The following is a 25,555-nucleotide window of genomic DNA, read 5'->3' as shown; positions in this document are numbered from 1 at the left end:
CACAGGAAACTATATTCTGCTTTTGCCAAATGATATGATTTTCTGACGGTTTGGTATCATCTCACCTGGAACAAAGTAAAGACAGCACATCATTCTGGTATTTGTTAACCTGTGAAATACGGAACTGGGTTTAAAATTTGACTCTGTGTTTATAAAGCCTTGAATATTTCTGCTCTATAATAGGTTACGGAGACGTTACCTCTGCTTCATGCTCACAGTTACTCCTCTCAGTCAGCTGGACGTTTTTGCCCTGAAGATGTGAAACAGTCTCCACATTCAGTTCCGTCCCACTGTGGACAATTTCAAATCCACATTAAAGTCACACATTTTTTCTTTGACTTTAGTTCTTCCAAAAGCTTTTCTAGTCACATCTACTCTTAGTTCGTCTTTATCACCCTGCTGTGTTGTGTTGCTTGGTGGCTTCATTCTGCTTTGTTTCCTTCTTTACTCTTATAATCTAGTCAGTGTGCTTCACCTTGGCCATCCTGTGGTCGCCCTCACAGGTGATTCTTGTCATGTCCTCCATCTTATTAACTTTGCGTCCTCTCTCTTTCTGGACCACTCTGAAGGGATTTGACACTCAGAAGCTGCACAGGTTTGATCTGCTGCTGTTACTCCCACCAGTCTGTCCACTGTTTATGTTCTGTTGCACCGTAAAAAAACAAGAGAACTGTTGGACCAGCTTAAATGAATTATGTAAATTTAATTAATGAGCAACATTAATGCCATGTATTTGCATTAGATGCACATAAATAATTGTATTGCTGCAACTTAATTTTAGGGAAACTTGAAGCTTCCACTTTTTTCAACTTAGATATTTACCCAAATTTAAGAGGTAAAATGTTCTTTCCTTTTCTTTATTCTGTAGTTCTCCTCAAAGAAAACACTGGTTGAGTCTGAAGAAATGTAGATGGCATGACATTGGATGCACAATGCTAAAAAAAAAAGCAATCAATGCAGATTTTGGAAAACCTGTTGAAAAGGACAACCTGTAGAATCCACCCAAGCAAAGTACCACCACCAAGCCAGAAAGACAAATGAGATTGATTTGGTGCTTTACTTTGACTACAGCTCAAATGCACGACAGAATGTTTGTCCTCTGTCTGTTTGTCTTTGCTTTCCTTTTCTCTGTCTCCTTTACCGTCATCCTGACCAGTCCAGGCAGACAGCAGCCCTCCCTGAGCCCCTGCTCAACATGTCTTCATGCTCAAAGGGGATTTTTTTTTCTTCCTACTGTAGTCAATGTTTGGATTCATTGGATTGTCAATGTACACATTTGTAGGGTCTTGATTTTTTAAATCAGTCAAGTATTTTGTTGGAGTATATAATATGTTCTTTTTCTTTCCTTTAAAAAACAAACAAAATCAAACACTTAAGTCAGGCAACTAATTTGATCTTTAATTTCATTCATAATTTCATTATGCACGCAGCGTTCAGTCTATGGCATCCTGTGTGTGTGTGTGTGTGTGTGTGTGTGTGTGTGTGTAGGTGTGTGTGTGTGTATAGGCAAAATCTTCTACTCAGCTCTCCGTAGCTCCGCCCCCCCGGACCGCCGCGTCTCCAGCGGACAACAAACGTCCACATCTCCTGAGCGCAGACTGGATGGAAAAGACGCAGCAGCGTCAATTATCCCGAACTGAGCACAGACAGAGAGCTACAAGGACTAAAAAATAAAAGCCTCGAAGAAGAAGATAGGTCATCCACATAACGTGCTCGCTCAGGTGTTTCAAACGCAACATTTAACCAGGATTAATGAAGGAATCTGTGGTGCTGACTATTTTAAGGCTCCTCTTTTTTCTTCTTGCACAAAGACGAAGATATCTGTCCTGCTGATGGGCTGCTGGCCCAGTGTCAAGGCTCGTCTCCCGGTGTCTCCTCCATGCTCTTGAGAGTGTACTAGTCGATACAGCAAATTTTATACTAACATTATCTATATTTTATATATATATACTCCTAACTTGTCCATGGCATTCTAGCTGTCATAGTTTTCAGATGTTGTCCAGGGATCTGCTGAAGCCACTCTCCCAGTCTGGGGGTTACAGCACATGTGCTCCAATCACTGGTACTACCGTTATCTATCTATCTATCTATCTATCTATCTATCTATCTATCTATCTATCTATCTATCTATCTATCTGAACAAAAATGTTGCAAGTATATCAAAACTGAATGATACAACATAATAACACCAACAATAAAATCTTATTTTGTATAGCACCTATCAAAAAGGGAATTTATCACCAAGGAAGTCAAATTAATATTCAAAGCCTTAAGCAAAGATCACAAAAGAAATATTACATAGCGCATCGGACGTGTGTAGTGACCTCTATATTTTTGATTTAGAAAGTCTAACGAAGATCAGATTTAAGGCTTTTATTTGCACTTCCGGTAAGGACACGGTGTTTGCCGCTTCGCCTGCCTTGACGCGATCTTGACGCGCGGCTGACGCGCTGTTCGCGGACGCTCTCATTCACTTCAGGTTCGGACTCCCGCTGGAGTAACGAGAGAAAAACGGCTGCTTCTTCTCGTCCAAACTCGCAGGAAAACAGCGTGGAATCGCTCGGAGACACTTGTGGAAACAACGACCGGGTGGCTTTCAGCCCGAGCCGGACACCGCAGAGGAGCCGTGTGGGTTCATTTTGCAAACCTATTGATCAGGGGCAGTGTGTGTGTTGTCGTTCGGACACACACTCACAGTCACAGGTTGCTAGCGGAGTTAACCTAGCTAGCCAAGTTAGCTAGCTGCGGTTAGCTGTGCCTTCGCTTTTCCTGGGACTGAAAGCAGCCGGGGCGAAACTTGAAAAAAAAAAAACTGTCAGACATTTTCCAGACAGCCTGCCGTATGATTCAGTCATGATGTGGTGTTTTTTCGGACGTGTATCAAGTTGGCCGGCTGGTAGCATCGGCTGACTGAAGCCTGCTGCGAGTCTCTCGGCGTCTCCGACCTGGATTTTACTCCCGTGTGTTTTTTTTCCTCCTTTTCCACTTTGGCTGTTTTTGGCTGTTGTTTTTAAAGCGGACTTTGACCTGCGGGTGTTGTAACTCACCCCCTTCTATTAAGTAAAAAGCCTCTATTGATTCTTCTGTTGGAGTTTTTCAAAACTTGGCTGGACGTCTCTTTTTTTTTCTGGAGGTAAAAAAGTTGTTGGGAAGTTGAGGAGGTTTTTTTTTTTTTTCCGAGCCTGTGGAAAAATGGATGCGGGTATAGAGAAGGAATGCAGCGCCTTGGGAGGGCTCTTCCAGCTCATCATGAACGACATGAAGGTAACAAAAAATCAAATTAGATGAACTTCTGTGCTCCCTACAGATCCCATCAGCACATCACCCTCATTATTTGTGTTGATTTTGTAGTTAATATTTAAACGTTTAGTTGCGTGTCATGTCTTTTAAAGCTCAGTCCAGAACATTTCTTCATCTTTTGCATTAGTTTTGTCGGTCTTATCACTTTTTTGGTCACACTTCTTATGGAAATACTTTGGATTTTTTATAGATTTCTCTTATAATAATCCTATATTTTGCATTCTGAGTTTGTGTCAGTAGTGGAAGCCACCTCCATTCATTCTTAATGGAGGTTTCCCTTCACTCTTCCTTAAGTCTGATATCCATGCTTACATTTCTGCCTTACATCATGGACACTGTAACCTCAGCAGACGTAAGTCACAAGGGGCTGAAAAAGATGAAAACAATGCAAAAAAAAACTAGGTGGGATTGAGCTTGAGAAACCAACTATTCCTTTAGTTAGGTATTCATTTGATCACCACCTATTTAATAATGGATTAATCAGTCTTTGAGTTCTCTGTTTCTTTACTGAACTATTACAGTAATCTGAATGTAGACCAAAGCAGCCAATCTATCAATAGAGGAAATCAGATTGATCCACAGTGGATTAATGTTTATTCATGTTTACATTTCTTCTTTGCATTATGGAGGTCATCCCCTCACACCTAACAGTCATAAAGTGATAAAAAAAGATGAAAATAAGGCAACGAAACTTGGTGAAATTTGGAATAAAGCAAATGAAAGCATAAGCTTGAGATACTTATAAACTAAATAATCATTTAGTTGTCAGGTATTCATTTAATGAGCAACTATTTTGATGATCTATAATCTGTTTTGATAATAATAATAATAAAACAACTTTCCAAGTGAGCTTTTTTTTATTTCTTTGTGAGAGCAAACTGATTATTTTAGGGTTGTGGACAAAACAAGTCACTCCAGGACGTCATGTTGGGCTTTTGGAAGCACTCGTCAACATTTTTCACCATTTTCCAATCCATAGTGGAAATGATTGTTAACTAGGTGATCTGAAGAGAACAAAGGAGTGAGCTTGATGTAAACCTTGACAAATAGGTTGCTCATGTTTGGATGTTGAATACGTCAGCGCCGGAGATGTTGATTGGCTAATGAATGAGCAGAGGTTAAAACTGGAAGTGGGCCATCTGAGAGGGTAACAGAGCTGGATGGGGGTGGATTTTACCAGCTGTGTGCTCTTTGAAGTTTGTCAAGCAGGCTGCCCTTTGCTGTCTGTCTGTCTGCCTGCCTGCCTGCCTTTCTGTTTTTCTGTCCGTGTTTCACTGCTCTCAGATGTTCATCGTTAGCAGCCTCTCTTCTCCAGTCGCGTCTTTTAGTCCTCTGTTGCTCCGGGAGTTGTTTGCTCCAAAGCTTGTACCGAGTGGAGGCCACGAGTCGGCTCGACTGATTTTACAGGCCAGGATTAGCTTTTTGCAGATGTATTGGCATCTGTTGCGTGCGTTGGTCAACGAGTAACATGATAGTGTTGTACGTTGTGTAATAGCAAACAAGTACGGGCAAACAAATAATACATGAAGGTGAACTGATGATAGACTGAACGTCAGAGCTTTTTAAAATTTATTTATTTTCTTGAAATCATGAAGAATAGAAAAATACTTTATTTATCCCAGTCTGGGAAATTACTGAAATCATGCTTTTCTCAGCCAAAGCGTCCCTGTCATTACACATCTTTGTCACTGTTCTTCAATGACATAATTAAAATTTTATCTGGGGATTAATCGATGAAACAATAATCTCCATTGTTTGTTATAATTATTGAATCTTTTCACACAATTTTTTTAGGGCAAAAAAGCCAAACATTTAATAGTTCTAAAGGAACTTATCCAGTCAATCATTTCAGCAAACTGAATATTTTTTGATTCTGGACTGTTGATTAAACAAACAAAGCATTTTTACTGCGTTGCTTTGGGCTTTGTGGCATTATGATGCTTAATTCTTACTATTTTTTGATGGTAAACAGACAAAAACACTAATCAGCAGACTGTTATACTGTTAGCTTTTTATTTTTTTTTAAATGTTGGTGTAAAATAGCTATTGACGGACACTTTTAAGTGCCTATTGAATTGCTGTCTGGAATTCGCGTATCCTGCATTATAGTCAAAAGTACTGCAAGCTCGTGCAACCTAAAACTTGTACAGTACAAAAGCAAGAACGTCATTGTATATCCTGAACAATTCACTGCTTTTTCAGCCTCATGAGCGTCATGTGTTCATAAGGAGCTGCAAATCATTAGATATAATCACTAGTATTAAATGTAATGTCCCTAAAAATGCCATCTAAGGCTAACAGGAAGTGACAATCACTGAGATGTCATCTGAGGTGATGTTCTAGCCGATGATGTTACACTGAGGTCAAAAACCAATGCTATTCTCATTGATTTCTGTATTATGTTTTCATGATACATACATGTTTCCCTCCACAGAGAAAGGCCGACGATCATGTGGCAGGTCTAAACCACTGGTACGATTTAGTTTTCGAAAATTAGTCAATGCCAACAGGAACAAAATAGTTTCGGAGGGGTTGCTTCACCACACAGCCCAGTGTCTTGTCAGGAATGTGACTTATCAAACCACAGATGATTCAGTCTGCACACTACAGGGATATTGTGTAAGAGTGGATCTTCAGATGACTCACAAAAGTCACAGCAGCCCTGCTGTGTGCAGTTATTTGTTAAAGGTTGTTGTTTCTGGACTGCTCGGCCACAGGTGCTGTCTCTGGGATGCTTTAGCTTCAAGTTCTCCTGTATAGCAGTTGAACCGGTGTGATCCTCCAGTGCTTCCAGAACACTGGCTCTAACGTAGTCTTACACTGTAGATGGTCATGGGTGAGTTTTTGGAGCTGCAGCTTTGACCATCTTTGCAAAATAATAGACAATGTATGTCTGACTTGCTGCAGCCCGAATGAAAAACTGTCTGTCTTGGATCTATGTACCAATATGTAGCAGTGATAGAATATTTGATAGTTTTGCTCAAATGCATCAGATGCAAACTGCCATGAAAGTACGAAAATTGAAATTTTGCTTCTATAAACAAGCTCCAAGAAGGCTCCCACCCTCGCTCATAAACAGTCCCTTCATGTTCCTTGATAACGGAGTCACTTTGCCCTTCATAGTATCAGAGGCAGGTCTCGTGAGGCGTTGTGAGACAGGCCTTGTACTCTTCATACACTCACCACCCTGTGTGCCTCCTCCACCTCCACTCCTGGCAGCTGAAACTGCTGACAGACTTGACGTTGGGCTGAACAGAGGCTGGTTAAGGGTCACCACCTGGTGATAACATCGCCCTGGTCGCCCTCTGGGTACTTCCAGGTTTTGCTTGCTTTCTTTATTTCATGCGTGTCAAGGGGAGATCCCTGTGGTGTTGTTTTTTTTTCTTAGTCATGCGTGTACATTTACTCATCTGCAGGTGTTTCTCATTCTAATATAACATTCAGATTGTTACCTGTGTGCCTTGATAACGAGGCTAGACCACATTAAACAAGTCTGTCTCTTGGTCTTTTTTTTAAAACAGAAAACGCATTAATAATATCAATAATTATGGAACTGAAATTGTTGACAAGCCTTAGTCTGTCATATTCTGTTTCTCGGGAACTGCTCATCCACACAGCTTCACACTAAACTTTCTCTGGTGTCCAGCAGTACAACCGACAAGTGTGAAGTACATCAGATGTCAAGAAACACAAGGGACAGACACACGCAACAGCGTTTTTAGACTTAAATTGTGGAGTATTACTACAGTCCTGATTGAAACAGACGTGCCTCTCTGACAGGGAGGTCTTGTTGCCCTTGTGCAGATTAGATCTCTGTAAGACAAGGAATAGGTGGAAAAGGAGGCTGTTGTCGCTTTATTGAGAAGTTAAAACATTTTGCTTGTAGCGTGATGGAACTTGCAGACATCCTGTGGTGAGAACAGCGATCAGTACACATGAGTCACTTCTGCTGTCAGATAACAAGGCAGAGGGATGGTTATGGTTGCGTGAGTGTGTGTGTGTGTGTGCGTGAGTGAGTGAATGTGTGTGTGTGTGATTCAGAGCTTTTGGCATCACATCCTGGTATTTTACCAACATGGCAGTGAACCAGTAGGGGCACTCCTGCCATCTGCCACACACACACAGAAGTCATGTGTAATTTAGTAGAGAGTTGCTGTTCAGATAAATCTCCCCTCGGGGTGTCATAACATGCCCCCGAAGAGCTCACACCCTGAAAGAAGCCCTCAGACACGGAGGCACGGATTGTAGGTCATTTTGCAAATGAAACCAAGCTTTCATTTAAAAGTAAAGGAGACGATTGTGAGAATTGTTGCAACATGAGGGTCCACAAGACATCAAATCGAGTGAAAACAGTTTGGTTCAGATGTCCTGAACAGTATCAGCTTGGCTCTGATGCTATTTTTCAGGAGTTTGACACAATATCCAGAGCAGGGTGTTATGTAATGCAAGTCAGATATGGAGTGTTGCACATTACTTAGACGATTTTTCGCCATTATCTATGTCTGGTAAAAGTATTGCACACTGTGTGTTTTATTCACATTGTGCAGATGAGTGAATAATCTTAGCAGCAGGTGTAGAAACTGTAGCAGGAGTTACATATGCTCTTTACATCCTGCAAAAGTGCAACAATCTGAATAAGTCCTATTTTGACTCAGTCTATTTTTTTGTTCATTTCAGTTATTTAGAGCAGGAATTTTTGATTGAAATCTGTTGTAAAATCAAATCAGATTGTCCGAAACCCTTTTGTGTATGAAGGGGAATTCTTTTTTTTCTTTTTTTTTCTGTGCTAAAGCCAGACTCGGCCCAGTTTTAGCTCCAACTAGCTCTAGGATCAGTGTGCATTTGTGCCAGATCGTTTTTCATTCACATTGCAGTTTGAGAGCAGTCGTGACACTTGATTAATCACCTGAATGATCGATTTTCCTGCTCTTTGATGATTGGATGGATGTTTGGCATGCCAGAAATTTTGGATGGCTGTCTTGCAGTGTGTGCAGCTTCCCAGTCTGGCTGCTGCTGTCAGGGGATCCGTTCCAGTCTGTAGTAAGCTTGTTTTATTATTACTGGAATAGCACTTTACATGTTGTTGCTAATACTGTCGTCTTTAGACCACTGTGATGTGAAACTGAACTTCACTTCCAAAGAACAATCCATACTCGCTGCCTTTCCAGTCATCTGAAGCTCTGTATTTTCGTCCTCACTGATGTTTTCAGGCGGGTTTTGTGAAGGTCTACATCCACACACACCTCAGTAACGGGAACATGGCTGAATCTCTTCTTCTAGTTGTCTGTTTGTGCTCTTCGAATGACAAAAACAGTGTGACAGACCGTCTGGCTCTTCTGCTGCAGAGTTCCCTCCTGCTGCGCTGTCTTCTCTGTTCTCCTGTTGAAAAATTAAAGATTGAGTTGTTTTCTTTTGCAGATGTTTCCTTTCCTGTTGCCAGACAGCTGAACGAGTATGAAACGCTGATCTGATGACCAACATTTCCTACTGAGAGATGACATTTTAATTACTGCTCTGAAATCATGAATTTATGAAAGAAATTCCAAAAAGCAGAAGAGACAACAAGATTCCTAGAAATGTTGTTAGGAACAGTAGTGTTCCTCACAACCCTCGACTGTCTGCATCAGTGGATCAGTCGCAAAGCAAAACCTCTGTGACGTTTTGCATCTGTGAACCTCAGTAGTCAGGTGAGAAAACGTTGGCTTAGCGTTGACTGGCTGAGTTCAGACACGCTGTGTTCCATCCAACAGACACTTTACTTTTATTGCTCATTGTGAAAAATGTCTGTAAAAAGATTTTTTTTCCAAGAACCACATACTGTCGGTGTGGACGAATCAGTGGTCAAACCATTAGTTTCTGTCCAGACTAGGGCTGGGTGGTATAGCTGTAAAATTGAACAAAATAGAGTGTGTAGTTTCAGTAGTTTCATTGTTAATCACCTATTTTTATCAAAGACCAGAAGGAAAAAGATTTATTCTGAATATGGCCACATACTTTGAAGTTAAACACTGTGTAAACACATGTAAACACTTTTTTTTAATCAAAGGATTGCTATGTGATTTCATGGCAGTTTGCATCCACTGCCCTTAAGTTATTGCTTTTGACAAGGTGTCTATCGCAGGTACATATGGCTGTTGTTGTATGGTCACCATCCAGGCCTAGTCCAGTCCAGCATGAAACATGGAACTGGTTTTCTGTGCTCTCTCAGATTGAAACATTCAGTCCAAATCACAATAGGATGTCCTGGTAAAAATCACAGAATTTTTTTTTTTAATTTGTTGGCTGTGTGTTGATTGTAAAGAAAAAAAAAAGTGTACCTGTTCTAATTTTTCTTCCAAACATGGACTGGAAGGTTTATAGTAAAGATTAGAGATGTTGATTCTAAGCATCAGCATAGAGCAGTTATTTTACAGATTTTCCCCATTTTGTTACATTATATAGATAATAGCATAGTAAATAATAATACCAAGTAAAAAAGAAATAATCAAAAAATCTACATGTTGACTAAAAAAACAAGAACAGACAAAAACTGCACATATTGTCTACACCAAAAGTATGTCGTTTTACAAATAGTATTTTTTTCTTTCTTACACACATTTTGCTACGTTAAAGTCAAATTAAAATACAGTTATTTTGCAGATGTTTGCTTTTTTTAGCCTATTTTTTTTTAAGGATGTGAACATCACTGTTTTTTTGACATCTTTGCTGCTGTGTTTTTTTTTTTTTTGCTGGATTTTTATTTATTTATTAATTTATTTTTACAGTGTGTCTAACAACACATTCACAAATGGTCAGTTGTACTTCAATCTTAGCTGATTACATGAATACATCCTTTCTGAACTTTTGTGCTATACAAAAAAAAAAATGTCACAGCCTGGAAGTGAATCCAGCCAGCAGCAGCTTCATGGGACCTTTAAGTTCTACTGGAAAGAGACAGACAGCTTATTGATTTCTGTCTCAGCTATATCAGGAGTGACATTATGAGCCATCGACCTTCCACACTCCCCCATCTCCGCTCTCATCCGTCCCTCTGTCCTGACATGCTCAGTACGTTCCTTCACTCTCACTTTCATGCTCGTACCTTTTTCCATCTTCTCCCCTCCCCCCTCTCCTGCCAAACACTCCTCTCGTGTCCTCTTTCCTCTCCACTCTCTAAATTTGTAGTTTTTCTTCCACTACCAACCCCTATCCTCAATGCAGCTTGTCGCTTCACGAGGATTTGATTAGTGTTTGAATATTAAGTTTGTTCTCCTCATTAACTTTCCTTTAAAGGAACACGTCGCTGGAAACGGCAGCCAACCTGGCCTCGTTCTCCTCGAGTGTATTAAGTGGAAGCTTGAGTGAGTGTGTGTGGTCATGTGCTTGTGCATGCGATCCGTCCTGCACTGTGTACTGAAGGTGAACGGAGACAGTAGCTGTGTGTGTCTGTGTGGAATAGCAAACAGCTCTCAGCAGAAAACTTCATGGACACACACACACACACCATAGTAAACAGCAGTTAAGATTGCATTGCTGTATTTTTTATAATCAAACCTGCCTCATGTAATTAACCCTGTGTGTGTGTGGAAAGCAAAATACTGGCTTTTCCCACTCATGAGTTGGCGATAACTGCGTATAACACACACACACACACATTAAAACACACCCTGTAACTACAGGCCATAATGGGATGGGAAGACCTCAATGCTTAGTCACATCACTGATATGCTACTTTATAGTTCCTAGGAGTTCGGTATGTGTGTGGGTGAATGGGAGCGGCTGACAGGAAAATACGCAGCCTCAGGTGAATGTCTGCGTGGACGCACACACTGAATGTGCTGCACAACTGGCCAAATAAACACACAACATAGAGGTACAAGTACTGCCACACCCACATGTATGGGTATGTCATTTCTGGGTGTTATCTGATAGGGAAGGAGGGGATGTGAGGAAAAATAGGAAATATGGGACAGACAGAGGGATGTGAGAAAGGGTAAAGGGATAAATGATTGGATGGAAGAAGGTAAAAGAAAGACAATGAAGGTAGAAGGGTGCCTCAGAACGTTTGGAAGTCCAAACACACCTGCTCCTCAAATGAGAAAATCATAGAAAACAAAACTGTGGTGCATTCAGATGCTCTTTATTAACTTTTATGTTAATTGTTTCCAAATGTTCACTAGTTAACGAACTTCAAATGCAACCAAGTGCCATAAAATACTGAAGTGGGATCAGTTTTATGTTAACCAGGTTTATAGTATGTGCAATATTTGTCTTGACACCATGGATTAGAAAGTTTAATAGCAATAGTAATATAGTACCGTCATGTACTGTATAAGTACTGGCAGAGAGGTGTAGCTCTAGCACAGGGGTGCCCAATCCTGGTCTTCGAGGGCCACAGTCCTGCATGTTTTAGATGTTTCCCTCTTCCAACACACCTGATTAAAATGACCAGCTCATCATCAAGCTCTGCAGAAGCCTGATAACGATCCTGATCATTTGAATCAGGTGTGTTGGAAGAGGGAAACATCTAAAACATGCAGGATTGTGGCCCTCGAGGACCAGGATTGGAGACCCCTGCTCTAGTAGAAGCGACCATACCAAGAAAATGATGGCGGTCTGTGAGGTAGCTGGTCATTCTTTGTTTGAGGGCCAAACTTAAAGCAGCAGACTGTGTATGTTTGCAGGTGTTTTACATGCACACAAATGCATGTATCACACCAAAGGAAATGATAAAACAACAAACGGCATCATGTTGGCTCTTTAAAATAAAGCCGATCACAATCTGTTCCTTTCTTCACTTGTCCGTGTGTTGCTGCACTGCTCCACTTAATGTCAACCAGGCTCTACGGTGCAGCACTTTGATGCCTATACGAGTGAAAATACATGGATTTACTGACGCTAATTAATCTCTTTCTTATTAGAAAAGCTCAGTGTTCATTCAGTGCTAACTGGCACCTTGACTGGTGCAAAATGCAAACATGTTTTATCAGCAGGTCCCATCAGCTGCAGCTCATTATTGTTGATTCTCTGAGTAACTTTGTAACAGGACAACATGAAGCTTGTTGTCTGCAGTGTGCTCTCTGCACGCTGGTACCTGCTGATGATCTTCAACACTGTGCTTGGCAAAAGATCATTTGTGATGGACGAACTTGTGCTGTGAGACACTGCTGTTATATTGTAAACAAGGTAGACTTTTCCTTAAAGCATATCTACAAATATTAATCTTATCAGTGCAAGAATTTTGGTTCTGGACCTTCGGGATTAAGATGCTGTTAGCTTTTTATTTTTTACTGCTTTGCAGGTTAAAGGTCTTCAGGTTGGCAGACTGGGGCTTGTAGAGTGAACATGGAGGACCAAGAGGACAGATAGAAATATGTGGAATAATATTTTTCTTGATATATGATATGTTACCGAACATAAAAGATAATAATTTATCTTTGAATATCTGACTGTGTGGTTGGTTCAAGCCAGGAACCTGCTCCACTTATTTAGAAAGGCAGAGGAAGGATATCCTCAAGGGGAGATTTTATTGATTTAATAAAGCCAGCGGTACAAAGGCTACTGATGTCAGGACCTTTGGCCTCGGTGCATTATGGGATACTAACAGCTGCAAAGGTCACACTGGTTGTGCCCTTCGATTCACTTACAGAAGGCTTCATTTCTCAGTTGGATTTACAGCTGCCCTTTCAGACGTGTGCAGTCTGAATGTACAGAATATACGGACTTGAGCAGATCCAGCTCATTAATCATGATGCAGCCAGAGACCTGAAATGTGTACGGAGAGTTTGGTAAGAAGGCGGATGAACATGAGTCAACAGGCAGAGAGATGGAGGTGATGAGGCAGTGCGGATGAGCGCAACTCAATAGAGGGCGTGGGTTTATCGCTCACACACCTGGATGTCATTACACACTGATCCAGGTACCGTCTGTATGTGTTGCAGCTGCCACATTTGGAGCACAGTGAGTCTGTTCTTTGAGCTGAAGGTTCTGGGAACAGTTGTTTTGGAATTACGGAAGAGTGACATCTCTCTCACTGGATGTTTCTTCTCACATTGTTATCTCCCTTGATGGAGAAGGAGGAGAAAGCTTATTAGAAATGAGCTGACGATTTGTTTTATTAAGCGAGAATCTAATTACTTCCGCTGGGGACACAGAAGTCAGGACACAAATGCCTAATCAGTAGGAGATTGGCTAACAAGACTGAAAGCAAAGAGATATACAAATAGGATGCAAACAAACAGAAATAGACAAAAGCCACATGGAGACCAGCTGCAGTTTATTTCCTCTTCTCCACACCAACAGGAACCCAAGGTAGCAGTTTGGAAAGAGGCAAATAAAGATGAAGGAAGGAAAAAAAAAAAGGAGCAAAGAGAGTCGCTTTACTGCTGGTTTAAAGCAGCGAGACTTATTCATGAAATATTCAAATGCTTTTAAGTAGAATTGAGACATAAAACTAACAGGGAAGCTGCACAGATAAATTGAATATCGCGGCAACTATTGTCAGGAAATTTGAGAATTATTTGAAGAAAAAAGGTCAAAATTTTGTGATTTCAGCCTCCTACATGTGATTTTTCTGTCTTTCCTCTATGACATTAAACTTACTGTCTTTGGGTTATGGACAAAACAAGACATTTGAGTACTTGATCCTGGGCTTTGGGAATGTTGATAGACATTTTTCATCATTTTCTGACATTTATCCTGCTAATCAATTAATAAAAGTAGATAGATTTCAAACTGTATTAACCATATTGAGAAAACATTCCCTGGACTCAGTTTCAGTCAAACTACAATGTCAACAATATTTCTGTAATTGGCACAATGAAGGAATAAATGCCATGGCCTCTCTTCGAAAATGCCTGATTTCCTTGATATTAAAGAGCATCAGCGTGGCTTATTTTCTGAGGCAGCACTGCATGGTGTGCTTAGACTAGTAGAAATTATGGTTAAGATGAAACAAATGTCATTTTTATGATCAGTGTCAGAAACAGCAGAGATTGGAGGTCACACAGCGACTTCCCAGAGAAACCCAGGAGAAAGTTCAAAAACAAGCAATCGATCAGTTACAGCTGCTAACATGTTGTTGGAGCTACGCGGTCCCACATTGATCAGCACAACATGGATCACCAAATATTTTTTACTTGTTTGTCAATGTTCCAGATGTGGACACAAATATCACAGCTGGAACTGATGCAGAAAGCAGACTGCTTATGATCAAATTCCAGAAACACCTTTACGTTTGTTCATTAATTATTAAAATAAAAAACTTCTCCTGTGTAATAATTTGAGATGAAACACTCCACTTGCTGTCCGTTGTCATCAAAAGTAGAGAAACACTTCAGAAGTACTAAACCGACTGAATTTTCCATCTACCGTAGTGGGATAGGAGTGTTATCCTCTGCAGCAGTGGCCAGTTTTCCTTGAGCCAGACACTCAGCATCAGCCGTCTGACCTCTGACCCTGCAGCTAAACTCTGAGTGAAACTGGTGGAGTTTGGAGACTGAAAGCCTCGCTGTCTGTGGACACACAAGTAGCTTGTTGCCGATAATGGAAATTTGATGAAATTTAAGAAAAACTACGATAAAATAACAGGTCTAAGGCTGATTTTTTTTGTTTTTAGTTGTCAGTTGTGAGAACTTAAAGCCTAAAATTGTCCTTAAAATTGTGTTGTTTTTTTTCCCTCATTGCCTTTTAAACACTTAATTTGGAGGGACATGTTTTAAAAAGTCATGTGTGAGCAATACAGTGTGATATACTGTAATTCCAGAGTCTATGTCATGATACAACAGCAGAGAGTCGGGCTGTCCGTTGTTGTGCTGTGAGAAGCTGTGAGGAATTTGCCGGTGGAGCTTCATGTCTGTCAGTCTGCTGCTAACCTGTCTGATGATAGACAACAGCACTTCAGTCATTGTGGCACAACCCAGACGCCTAGTTCAGCTGTCTTATAGAAGTGAGGGAAGATCGGGTGAATCTCTCTACATATGTAATTTCTTAACCTGTCAGTCTCACTGCAGGCTGCATGGCTTCAGATTTTCAGATTGTAGCCTGGAGATCAGCCTGTCAAATATACCAAACCTTTGAGCAAAATGAAGTGTTGCAGAGATTGCATGCAGATGTGTGGGAAAACAGTGGCTGGTACTCCTCCACCATCGTGAGACTGAGTGAATGACAACAAAGCTTATGGGAGTGAACTGCTGGCTGTCGCTATTAAAGAAAGAAAAGCCTGCGAGTTATGCAAGAACTAGGAATGTAAGATAAAAGGACTGGACAGACCACACTCTTCAGAGTTTGTGTTGCACAATATGAAAAAGAAATATTCAACAACTAAAAGATGAGGCACTCGACTGTGGAACACACAGAACAAACCATTAACCTGATGTGGACACACCTTACTCGTCCACTTTCCCCTCTCGCTTTCCTTTTTTGTCGTTTTCTCTTTGAGTCAACCAGCGTTCCTCAAACATGGCGCTAAAACAAACCATCAACCTGCTGTTTAAACAGTCTCAACCTCTCCTCCCCTCTCTGTTCACTGCACTGTGGTGACTTTCTGGGAGTTAATAGTCAGGACAGGGGACAAGATGTCTAGTGTGTTTTTTAAAATGTGTATTTTGGATGACATTATCGATATTAGGCTTACTTTATCCAGGAAAAAACAATTTAAAGTAGAGAATTCAATTCTTTTCTTAATATCATCAACGCAGAGTCAAACACGTTCTTGCCTTTATTTTATGATTAAGACTAATACCTCATGAAAATGGAATGAAAGAGTTGATTTATCTTACTTCTTGTTTAATGGGTCTGGAATGTATTAAGTTTTTACTTTCCTAAAAAACTGATGGAAAGTATTAAACTTTGTCACAATGTTGTAAAACCTTTTTTTTTTTTATTTCAGAAGATGAAATAGCTCCTCCACAAACAATCATACATATTTGTTCATCTGTTTTTTTAATCTATAGACCATGTATCAAGTAATGAGGTTACAGATTAACCTCATTGTCCTGTTGCTGGAAATACTCATAGGGCACCAAATGTGGATAATCTTCCACTAAAAATAGTCCATAATAATTTCATTATTTTTAACTGTTTGAGTAATTTTTTTGCTGCCCATTTTGGAAATCAGACTATATCATTTGTACACTGCATTTTAAAATTTTTGCACTGCAAGACGGACTAATGTCTTTTTTTGTTTTATATATTGACAGAAACAGAAATGAAGAATAATGCCAGTGTGAATATAAGGCATGTTAGAAACACCAGTAATACAACAGGCCATAGAATGCATACACAAAGCATAGACATTGGTTTCTCTTAATAAAAGAGAGGTAAAACAACCGACATGGTAGTAATCATCTCTAGTGGGCAACTGTCAAGTTTCACTTCAGAACAGGTTTCAGAGGAATTTGCTCGAACGCATTCTTCTGGTAAATAACTTTCATGCCCTGTGACACTCTGTAAGTTATGATGAGATGTGTATCAGCAGTGGTTCACATGTCAAGCCCGGACAGTTCCACTCCTGTAACCAATTCATTAGAAGACAGCATGGTACATGGAGAGGGTTGGATTTTCTCTGGACACCCCTCCCCCCCTCCCAGGATCACCTTCCCAGTCAACACAGTGGTTTTAGTTTTTAGTTGTGTATGTTGCATTAAAACAGTCCCTTATATAGCACTGGGAGCAACTTGGGGTTCAGTGGCTTCGGTATGCAGACCGAACAAGGGCGACCCGCTCTGCTACCCGAGCCATAGGTCATAGGTAACTGTAGGTTGCAAGGGCTCTTAGAGGAGCTGGAGACAATTGGTTGATCCACCTCCTGTCTGGAGTATGCAATAAAAGACCACAGACACATATTAAAAGCAAACTGTACCGGTAGAACTGTGAATGTTTTGTCAGTGACACGCACCACATTTGCAGACAAAGAAGAATTGTTGCAGCTTTTCGTGTCAACGCTTCCTGAGGCTGAACAGGAATTTGCTTTGAACCTATTTCCACTGAAAAATACTTCAGCTCATCTCTGTCAGTCATACCTGTGCTTGTCCAAACTGTTACCTGGAAGAAAACAAAACAAAAAAATGCACACACAAACAGCATTTACTTGTCAGTCAGCTGCATGCATGGCTGCTCATGTACAAGTAAGGTTTGAATTTGCAGTGTACGCAAACACACACACACACACACATACATAAACTGAAAGTCACGAACACATGTCACACATCAGAAACAAGGATGCAGGTCATACTTTGGCGATTAGCTGCTGTAACTGACACGTTTACATACACTTTAAAAACACAGCAGCAGTGTGGATGTCATGGTGGAGCTGCATCACTCGCTCATTATCGTTCTGGGTGCTTCCAAGAAGGGCTGCGTGATAATGGCAAAAAACCACAACCATGATTATTTTGGTCAATATTTAGCTCATAGTTCTTTCCAGGGACACATTTTTTTTTGTTGCACAATTTATTTATTTTTATTTCAGATTCAGTTGAAACAGGTTTCACTTCCATCTTGTTCTGTATTCTTGCAACTCTGTGAATCAAAACAAAACTTAAGATAAGGCTCCTCCTCACCTGACCTCAGTGCATCTCCTAGAGGCAAAGTACCACTTGCTGAACATCTTTTTAACGACACAACACACACTTGTACCCTAAACAGCTCACATGCAGGCTGCAGTAGACGCCAGCTAGTTGGCAGACAGAGAAGCCTCTAGTCTGCACTCAGTTACTGAAGCACATGCAAGTCGGACAGGTGTGAGACCAGAAACTCCTTTGAAAAGAGTGAAAGAACTTCCAATGGCAGCATTAGCCATGCAAGGGATTTTTTTCCATGTGGGCTGTTTTGTATGATTGGAGCACACAGTGGATTATATTCATTTAATTGTGGGAAGTTCAAATCGTGATTGTTATCCAATGAATGGTGCAGCTATAGACTATAGTAGGTAAGCTTCTGATAAATGATCACCTATAATGGATTTTTTTTGGGTTATTCGAACACTTTTCTGTCATTTATCAGTAGATTTTATGGAGCTAGTTTATGTTGTCGCTAATGCTAGCTGTTCTCACTTTGGTGGCGTATCTAATCTGAACTTTAAATTGAACCCAACTTGGGTTGAACTATGGAAGTAGGCCCTGAAAACACACCTGTGATAGTTGATAATGGCAACATTGGCATGCTGCTTTTTGCTCAGTGTTTGGACTGTTGGTTGGACAAAACTAGAATTTCAAAAGACATCACTGGTATTTTTTCTGACAATGCTTGCTGCATGTTTTGATAACTGTAATGATTGTTAGTTGCAGTCTTACTTCAGGTATTTTAAAACCCAAATGCAGCTCCTTTTGGATTCATCACTGCTTGATGAATGATTAAATGAATTACCAGCTCATTGGTTGACTGACTAGTTGCACAAGTGGCTACATTAAGGCCTTGTCCACATGTAACAGGGTTTATGTATAACTGAATATCCTGCCCCCTCCGTCTAGAAAAAAAACTTACGTACACACCACCTCATTTAAAAAAAAAACAAAAAAAAAACTTCCACACCTAGCCGCATTAGTGCGTTGTGAAGCACATTCATATTCTACGTGAGGATGTAATAACTCAGACGACAGGAGCGACGACCGCGACATACGGAAATTGTCAAAGTTCTCCCACCAGCTGGCAGTGCGTCCCGGTCTGACCCAAAGCTGGTGTCGGTGTCTTTGACGGAGAACATGTCTCAGACGTGGAATGGCAAGGTGGTGGAAAATAACCGTCCTTAACACCGTCCTTCGCCTGTGTTCTTGTATGTGGAGCGGTATCTGGGCCTGGACCAGAGAGGACGCCAACACAGTTTTGAGGGCATCCACGCTGTTTCCAAATGTAAAGACAGGTCGCATATGTGATGTGAAGAACATAGTTTGTCGCAGGCAGTGACGTTTCAAAACCTAAAAGCTGGTTATTGATGTCCACATCGAGACGCATAAATGGAGGATTCACAAATCTTCACTTTGGTCGAAGGTTTTTGAAAGAGTCGTTTTTAATGCTGTAAATCTGCGTTTTCGTGTGGACAACAGGCCGAATCGTAGAGAAATATCTTCGCTTTGTTACGTGTGGACGAGGCCTAAGTCGGTCTGGACTCTGTCAAAGTCGACAGGGTGGTAGTTTCACTTTCCTGAGATGTCACATCCGTCCCTCCGCTGCCTGTATCCTTTCTTTCTGTCGGTCAGTAGAGCAAGTCAGGATTACCACGGCAGGATTAGACACCGGTGACAGGTGACTACACACAGACTGAAGTAACTGTATACTTGGTCATTCTGTCTGGTTGACTAAGCAGATAGGATAACAGCTCTGTATGTCTTCTATACATGGAGAGCTCAGGCTGTGTGAATAGAGTTTACTGTGTCAGCGTCAGTCGAGCATGTAGACCGTTTCCACCCATCTGGACACAGCTTCAGGCAGGTGCAAAGCCTGTTTATGAAGTGTCATTGGTAAAGACGTATACCAGCAACTCCTCAGGCCAGTGCTCACAAAGTCAAACAGTCCTGGAGATGTATTTGTTTGGAAAATGTTTCATAGTTGGTGTTAAATCTTCTGATTCACTCTGTAAAGAAATGTTGCTCACGAGTACATATAAATTCAGGGATATATTTTACAGTTTAAAAAACAATGAATGTCAGTACCCTATTGTGTAATTTGTCTCACTGATAGTGCACTTTGATTTGTGATGTAGCTCAAGCGTTCAAAACCAATATGTTGTTGTTCTACTCAAGTTTAGTATGGACAGTGTAATAGGTTTTATTTAGGTGATGGAAAATTACCTCACAAGACAACATCAAAAGCACAGAAGAAGGACGCCATGAATTAGTGAACTCAGCCCGAGGTGTCATTTCTAAATTACCTTGAAAATAACCTGCAAGTTCCATTTACCCATTGATAAAATGCAGAAACATTAATATTTGTGGTAAACAAGTGTATCAAGAGAAAAGTTTCTTTTTATTCAGTATCGATAATGATTGATCATATTTTACTAAAGACCAGGAGACAAAAAGATTTAATTTGAATTTCATCACCATACTTTGGTACTGTGGTAAATTTTACCACTTAATCCTATTTGTGACGTTACACTGGTAATTTAAATTAACACAAAAAACAAACACAAATTTACATGCATAGATAAAAATGACTGAGGATAAAGGAATGATCTCAGTATGATTGTTTAATGTTTTGGAGATGAAACCAGTTTTTGTAGCTGGTCGGGCTAACATGTAATACCGCTACCTTTGTTATATTTTCTCCCTTGTAACTCCAGAAATGTTGTGGGGCTCGGATATAAAAATAGCCTTGCAGCCAGATGAGAGTAGACAGCTGTTTTGTTGGCAGTTGTCTCAGGGAACCCTCTGGACACCATCAGTGTCCCTCGTGAGTCCCGTGACCCTAATTTAGCAACCAGTGCTTAAAATCTCTCAGTATGGAGCTACAGCAGACCCTGACACTGCCTGAATGTTGTCTTTTCAGCCCTGCCGGCTGCAGTATTACTGCTGGAATATTTTGTCTGCGACTGACTGTGAAATTCCTGCCAGTCACAACAAATCCTGGCAGAATTTTAGGTTTAGGTGAGAAGTAGCGAGGGAACAAGAAGAACCCTCAGAGAGCTGCACAGGCTGAAATCCAAGCAGGAGTCGAACTTTAAAATGTGCATTCTTGGTTTGGAGCTTGACAGGGGTGATGTTCACCATCGGCTCAAGTAGAACAAACTTCATTTCTTATGTAACGGACAATATAGGACGAAAGTGGTGATTTTTTTTTAGTCAAGAGTTGGAATAGTGGAACAAAAAATCAACATCTTGGCATCTTACACCTTTGCTTTGGTTGATTTTCCACGTAGACATGAAACACATTTTTAACAAATGTCAAAATTAAATAGTTTCTGCTGTAAAATTCAAGACACTTAAAGGTAACAGGAAAATAAACAGAAAATGTCAATATGTTAGTGATACACCCATCTTGTTCATGTGCTGATATGTAATCGTGTGAGGTTTAGGTGGACACACGTGAACATACAAAAAATAATTACACAGAAATGTAGAGAACTGGAATATGATGCCTGCAGGAGAGCTGTGAGGTACAAGAGATTTGATTCCATGCAAGTCGAGGCAGATTTATACACCAGACAATTTTCCACACATGGATTTTCTGAAAGATTAATACAGTAAACCTCTTGCATGAGATGAGGTTTTGGAAAGATTATGACATTATAAATGCTTTCATTTCAAAACACTCTGTATCATCATATCTAGAAATGACTTCCTGCCTGACGTTTACCAGCAGCAGCCGCTCGCTGTCACACATTCTGTAAACGCTCATTATTTCAGCCCCAAAGTCTCTACCTTGTTTAAAAAAAATGCTGCAAAATGAGTTCTAAATTTAGCTTACCCTAAATGTTCTTGTGCTTAAATGTGAGTTGGGATGTTGTGTTTTTCCTAAACCTCAACCTATTACTCCACTTCAGAGATCCACACAGTTCCTGGAGTCGCTCCTTTTCTGATAATTTTCTGCGTCTCCTATTTATCGCAGGTTTGCCGTTAGCTGTTCACCGGAGGCATTCAGCCGGTCACCTGCAGGACTTAATCACACAGCGCTAAATCCCTGCAGCTAGTAAACCTGTCAGCCCCATGCCGTGTGCATGCCTGGCTAGCTGCGAAGCGTGGGCTGGCTAACAGATTTAGCAGCGTGGAGCTAAGAGGCTAATGGCGCAGTGTTAGGGGTTAAATCTGTATTATCCCCTCTCTGGTGGACCAGCAGAGACAGAGGACAGACAGGGTGACTGGGTTCAGGAAAATAAAGAGAAAGAAAGTGGAATTCGGGCCTCTGTTCCAACTGGGTTTCCTGCATTTTTAATTCAATAACCAGAGCAGCACACCAGCAGCTGTTGGTCACAGATGTAACCCAAGGTCAGAGCCTGCAGCACGGACCAGACTTGGATTACATAATCAATCAGCTGCTGTTACAAAATGCAGCTATAGAAGCTGCTTATACCCCCTGAAGGTAAACAAAGGGAAGATCTGCACACCAAGATTTTGAAGCCGTCTTTACTTGTTATAGAATTAACAGAGTGTGTGTCCATCAGCATGTTCGGGGATTTACAGCTTCAAAGATTATCTGGTTAATTGATTAGTCAGTTGACATAAAATTTGGTGTCAAATGATGAAAGGGTTGCATATAAACTGAACGTTTTGATAGGCTCAGAGAAGAAGCTGCAGTTTCAAAGAGAATCATTCACAGCTGCCTGACGGTGACATTAGTTTGCTTGTATTTGGCCTGACTTCTCTCTGTTTGTTTCTGTATGTTGATGATCAGCCTCTGTCCTCGTGAAGCTCACAAAGCCAGAAATAACACAAGTCAGTCAGCTGTTGACTGTCTCCACACTGTTCAGAGAAAATCAGAAGACGTTTTCTAAAGGACAAAAGAGTCACACATAGAGCTGCATCCATTAGTTAATTACCAGACCAGACCGGTTGTTTAGGTCCATCATGATGCAAAAATTCTAACCTGAATATAAATGATTGTTCTTTCTTTCAAGAGCCTTCACTCATTTTATTTGACATTCTTCATTTGTATATTTATGTTTTAATTCAACCTCACTGCCTCATCTCTGTTGCATAATTCCTGCCTCTGTTTTTTGTGCTCTGTGTACATTTCATTCCATTGGGCTCTTTTTGTCGTCCTCCTGATTTTCATTTAGATCCAGTCACTAATTCATTTCAGTTGAATCCATTAATCCTCACTGGCTGGAGCGCTCATACTGCTGCTGCAGTACTCCTACATATTCGCTATAATTCAGATTTTCTCTCTCTCTCAAAACACAGTCAATTTTTATTTCTTTTAAGTTAAGTGTTCTTGTCATCAGAACAAAGAGATAAGTGTTAAGATATGATGCAGTCAAATGTACCACATCATCATAATGTTTATTTGTTTTAGAAGTGTTTCTGTTGAATGCACTGCTACATTAAAATACATAAATATTTCAATATTTATTGCCCATCTGTATTATTACTTTTCTGTTTATATGTTATATATGAAAATCACAGCACTAAGAAGAAGACTACAGAACAGTTTTAATACAAATACTTAAATGATAGCTTTGTCTCTCTCATTAAGGCCAGAAGCTCTTCAGGATTATTGATATGAAATAGATTCGAGCTTTGAATTAACACCTTAGTAACGCGTAAGAAATCCTGCTACGGTCAGACATGTACAATTCACTGTAAAAAATAATCCTGTCAAAAAACTGTGAAAAGCTGATCGTCAATGTGCCAGAAAAAAATATAGTAAAAAAGACGAGAAGACTGTTGCATTCAAAAACTGCAAAACAGGGAAAATCTGTAAGATACTGGTAAACTGTTTATGAAATTACTGCTGAAAAACCTTTTTTAAAAATTATTATTATTCTTTTTACAGTGAGCAGTTTTAGATTTCAATAAAGTTCTGAATCTGAATCTGAATCTGAATTTAATGCTGTTTATTGTTTTGTGTGTTTGCTGCAGGCCAGTTATCCTACATGGGAGGACTTTGTAACCAAAGGAGCAAAGCTACAATCGCAGCTCAGGTAAGATCACATGCACACATATTTGAACTGTGAGTCATCTGTATTCTAACTGACAATAATATAAATCATGCATTTCATAGAGGAAATGGTTTAGCCACAGCGATGAACCAGATCTTGAATCATTTCATTTTGGTGATTAGTTCCATTAGTAGATCAAAGACTGCTGCTCTGATGTGCTCTAATTTTACTTTGTTTACGCTGATAGTTCATACTGCTCTAGTGTTTTAGGACCCCTAACCTCGGGTCTGTAATTTAATCTGGATATAGCGGCTTTTGGATACAGTGGCACAGACGCTGATGTTGGGCTTCTGGTTGGTCTTAACTGTCACTACGTGTTGCATCCTAATTGGTTGTGCTCCTATCACATTTTCTGGAGAGAACAAGGGCAGCCTTGACTACCAGTGGTTAATCCAACATCAATAACGAATTACAGACATTGCTGACATTGTTGTCTATCCTAGCAGCTGTTGTGCAGCTAATCGCCATTACCGATCTTCCTCCAAAGTATTTTCTACAACTAATTAGCAAACCTGAGAACAAGTTCTTTAAACAGACTGTTCAACCACATTAGAAGTCCAAATTGTTTGTCGTTGTGCTAATGGCCACACTAGAAGAGGAGCGAGGACAGGAGATACAGTGTGGTTCAAAACTGTCTACAACAACGCACATTTGCTGACGACCACTTCAGTGAGTTATTGGTTGTGTTGCATTGGGGTGTTTGCATGAAAAGTGTCTCAGGTAGTTGGCTACTGAATCAAAAAAGAGCTCAAAAGTATACAGGGCCAAGCTCCTGTGGCTTCCATACAGCTGACCAGTCACAGTGTGAAGTGGGTGTGATTGTCAGGTCGTTGGTTTTGGAGAGATGTAAGGTATCGGAGAAGCTTTCTGAGCATCTAGCATCAAGTTTTGATGGACCATATATCCTGCTTAAATTAAAAGACTGAGTACTACTCTCTCTAAATTTACTGTTTCTCTATGAATTCGTGTTCGATGATGATACTAGAATCGCTGAAATGAGGCGTCCTCACTTCATAGCACTGTGGAAAACTGCAGCTGATAGAAGTTTAGCTTTATATTCATCAGTCCGTGTGTATTTAGTGTTCTGCGTTTGTGTTAAACAGAATATTCGAGACTTTTCAATGCTAGCTGGTGCTTCATTGTCTGCTAAATGTCCTTATTCAACCTCTTCTGGTTATTGTTCCGTTCTGTACTTGACATGAAAGCTGCACATGTTCTGATTGTGAGACTCACATACAAAGTGATCCAGTAGCTGACTCAGTGTAATAACAATATAATGACTGTATTTCCCAGTAGGCCAGTTTACCTTGATAAGCATCATGCTGCCTGCTGCAGCCAGTCACAGTCCATTAGCCCTGCCAGTCAGCCAGCTAGACACGCACGCACACACACACACACACACACACACACACACACTGAAGCAGGCACAAATAGGACATCCATGCTGTCCAAACCGCTCTCATGTTTAATGCTACTTAAAAGATCTGCTGTGGATAATTTGCACACGTTAAGCTTTAATCCAGACATTAAAGTCCACAGTCATATTTCTTTCTTTCATATACGAGACATACATTTTTTTTAAAATTATTATTATTTTAGCAGTTTATTATTTTAGCAGAATGATTTTTATTGCGCTTCAGTGCTTGTAAAGTTAAGGCCAGTGGTGTCCGAGCCTGAAACCAA

The 25,555-nt window shown here is 40.4% G+C and overlaps 1 long non-coding RNA gene across 1 annotated transcript in view; it reads left to right on the top strand.

The window, feature by feature from the left end:
• Window positions 1-2,498: 2,498 nt before the first annotated feature.
• Window positions 2,499-25,555, top strand: part of LOC103370649 (uncharacterized) — a 32,079-nt gene continuing 9,022 nt past the window's right edge. Inside the window, exons 1-2 of the long non-coding RNA XR_520901.1 lie at window positions 2,499-3,264; window positions 23,793-23,854. This is a non-coding gene — a long non-coding RNA (uncharacterized LOC103370649). The remainder of the gene's footprint in view (window positions 3,265-23,792; window positions 23,855-25,555) is intronic.

Source organism: Stegastes partitus, unplaced genomic scaffold, assembly GCF_000690725.1.
Source record: "Stegastes partitus isolate 25-593 unplaced genomic scaffold, Stegastes_partitus-1.0.2 Scaffold1459, whole genome shotgun sequence".
Classification (NCBI taxonomy): domain Eukaryota; kingdom Metazoa; phylum Chordata; class Actinopteri; family Pomacentridae; genus Stegastes; species Stegastes partitus.
This window is presented reverse-complemented; position numbering and strand designations above follow the sequence as displayed.